The sequence below is a fragment of the Mus caroli genome, chromosome 3 (assembly GCF_900094665.2).
Source record: "Mus caroli chromosome 3, CAROLI_EIJ_v1.1, whole genome shotgun sequence".
NCBI lineage: Eukaryota > Metazoa > Chordata > Mammalia > Rodentia > Muridae > Mus > Mus caroli.
The window spans coordinates 75079432-75083057 of NC_034572.1; positions in this window are offsets into that span (position 1 = coordinate 75079432).

A 3626-nucleotide genomic window follows, 5' to 3' on the forward strand; every position below is an offset into this window, starting at 1 on the left:
TACTCAACTAGAACTAGCATAAGCTTTTAAAACACAAGTTACTTTTCAAATGCTCTATATGTGTGTGTGTCTGTGTCTGTGTCTGTGTCTGTGTCTGTGTCTGTGTCTGTGTCTGTGTCTGTGCCTGTGTCTGTGTCTGTGTCTGTGTCTGTCTGTGTATGTTTCTTAAGACAATAAGATCCCTAAAGATAATAAACAAATCTTCATATTTCCTGCTTTCTGCGGTAAGTAGAACATTAAACAGATTACTGGAGCTCAGAACATCTCACTACCATGTGTTAAATAAACAAAAGGCCAATGAGCTTCATCACTTCCTGGATATGTTCTACCATGTCAGAGCCAGCTAAAGTTAGTTGGTAGCAATTTATTCCTGAGGCAAATTGCCTTACTTATCCACTAAACTAAGAGTATATGTGTCTGTGTCTGTGTGGGTGCAGGCACCTGCAGAGGCCAGCAGAATGCAACAAAACCAGTAGAGATGGAGCCTCAGGTAGTTTTGAGCCCAAGTATGTGTTGGGACTGAATTATGCATTCCTGAAGCACGGTACTCATTAATAAGCATTAAGGCATCTCTCCAGCCTCAACTTGAATTACATGGGAAATCAGCAAAAGTAGTAGCCATTTCAAATTGAAAACATAGACAGATTATTGACAGGAGAACTTAATAAAAAACTATATATTTGTCTCTGTAACTCCAGGGAATGCCAGGGCCAAAAAGTGGGAGTGGGGGGTAGGGGAGTGGGGAGGAGGGTATGGGGGACTTTTGGGATAGTATTGGAAATGTAAATGAGGAAAATACCTAATAAAAATATTAAAAACTATATATTTAATGTATTTCATTATGGTGGTGACTATTCAGTTAATTCTAGTGATTGGAAATGAGGCAGACATGCCTGGCTCCACTGGGGGAAAATACATTTTCTAAAAGCTAATACCCTCTGTGCACAGCAGGCTTATACAGCAGTCTGCACAATTTTATTTGCCTTCTTCAAATAAGAAGCAAGCTAATTTACCATGAGATTCTCCTTCTGTGAATTCAAGGTCAAAGTTAATGGTGCAGGCAAGGTTTAAGAACAGTTTTTTTTTAAAACAAACAGTGATAAACACTCATATTTTGCTTATTATAAATAACTTTGAAAATAACAATGAATATACAAATATTTTTATAAAGAAAATGAAGGCATGAGAAAGAGACTGGGTAATGTGATCATGGAAAACACTGACAGGTTGGATAGCCAACCATCATTGTGATTGTCATAGTTTTTGTTCTGGTTCCACAGTAATATTATAAACAATAATCAAAATTTATGGGTAGATTTAATGCCCAACCTACAGTAATTGTTATGGTTGGCCTTGGGAATGTTTCCCATAGACTCATATGTGAGTTCTTGGTCTCTGCCTAGTGTTACTGTATAGGGAAGTGATGAAGGAATTATATCACTGGGATGTGTCTTTGAAGGACATACTTAGACCCTGGTCCCTTCCTCTTTCTTTTTCCTGCCAGTATACAATGAGGCATGTCCACATGTTCTAGACACTATGGTGTTCTCTCTCATGAGGGGTAGGAATCATAACCAAGAACTATGAACTTAAATATTTGAAAGACAAAACAAACCCTTCCTCCATTAGGTTCTTACGGTTCTTTCTTTTCCCTCAGTGGTGATAAAATTGACCAGTATAACAGCCTGCGAGTTGTTCACTCATTCATTACATTCTTATTTTATGCACATCAATTGTTGGGTCCCCAGCTCTGTGCTGAGCTTTAGTTGTAAGGAGTCATCACACTTACAGAGCTCATAATTTGAGGACTAGATGGATCCCAGTTTGCATTTTATGGTTTATAGTTTCCTCTGCTAACTGTCATTTTGGCTTCTTAGCATGCTTCTCTGGTGTTTTATAAAGGTACTTAAAAAAAAGCTTTCAATAAATTTAACAGAATTCATTTGGGCAAATAGCAATCCATTAACTGGAGCACTTTATGAAAGAAGAGGCTTGGGGGCACCATTGGAAACTGTGGAAGACCCACAATAGCAAGAAGAATGAAAAGTTCAGACACAGTTTGAACAGTTGCAGCCAGGCATTTACTGTCTGAGAGTTCTCTCTACATGGCTGATGTCTAGCTGCTATTAAAAAAAAAATCCTAAATTAGTCTGCGGTTTGTTTATGTACTAAATTAGGTTGCATTACCCAGCAACTCAAGGCACAGAGATAGCCTCAGGCCAATGGCTCTCTGCTTATTTAATTTAGCACTTTGGAAAGAAATAGACTAAGATTGGCTGTATTAGTCAGGGTTCTCTAGGAGAACAAACAGAAGGAATATATGTTACTAAGGGGACTTGTCAGATTGTTCACACAATATAGAATGCTTGGTCCAGTAATGGTTCTCTTACCAGTTAAGAGCTTGATGGCTGCCCCATTCTACAGTTCTTCTGGAAAATACTCTCAAAGACCCACTGAGAGGCAGGTCTCCTAATCGATCCCAGATCTAATCAAACTCACAAGTAAAATGTTTCCATTGATCTGTACTTTACTGCCACTAAAAAGTGTCTAGATGAGGCTTTTATAAATGGTGCTATGTCTGATCACGTTATAATCTCACATCAGAGAAGGGAATGATCAGGAGATAAATCAAGGTCACATTAGGGAGGCCATGTCTAAACCAACAAATGAATCTGAGGTGCCTAAGTGATCTGAGAAGATTCTAGAAATTTAGTCTTCTGGGAATCTTTACACTAAGCTAAATGAACTCACTCTACCGCCGTTTTTCCCAATGTTGTGCCTAATATTTAAGTTCAATAAAACAATTTTCAATCCTGCCTCATGCTCTAGGTCAAATGCAACCAAACTTTGGATTCTCTGAAACACATAGGATGAAGAATTGTCTTGGGTCTTACATTAAACACACAAATGTCTAACAAAACCTCATGGGGAATAAGATATTTATGGTTTTTGGCCATCATCTACCACAGATGAGCAAAGAAATCCTTCATTCCTTAATGATGTTGATACTGGTTTAGGAAAACTGAGAAAATTGTAGAGCAGATACCAAGTTTGAAATCCCTAAGAAAGAAAAAGAAATTTTCTAAGGTTTTAAGTATTTTAAAATAAAAGTGGCTCTTCCGGTAAGAAAAGCACCAGGATAGCTAGGGCGCAGGGTCAGCTGACACCCGCCAGCTACCCACGACCCCCACAACAGGATTTTGAGACTGCTGGTGAGTGGAACACAGCTTCTGCTCCAGTCCAATCATGCGGGACCTGAGACTGCTTTGCTTGGGGAGGCAGAAATCCGGCCTGAGTAGGGCTACAAGCCTCTTCCGGTCAGAAAAGCACCAGGGTAGATAGGGCGCAGGGTCTGCTGACACTCGCCAGCAACCCACAACACCCACCACATGATCTTAAGACTTCTGGTGAGTGGAACACAGCTTCTGCAACAATCCAATTGCGCGCGGGACCTGAGACTACATTAGTTAGGGAAGCAGAAAACCGGCCTGAGTAGGACCACAGGTCTCTTCCAGCCGGACCAGCACCAGGGTACCTCCAGCTACCCACAACCCCCTCCACAGGATTTTGAGACTGCTGGTGAGTGGAACACAGCTTCTGCTCCAATCTTTAAACAGTGACAACGA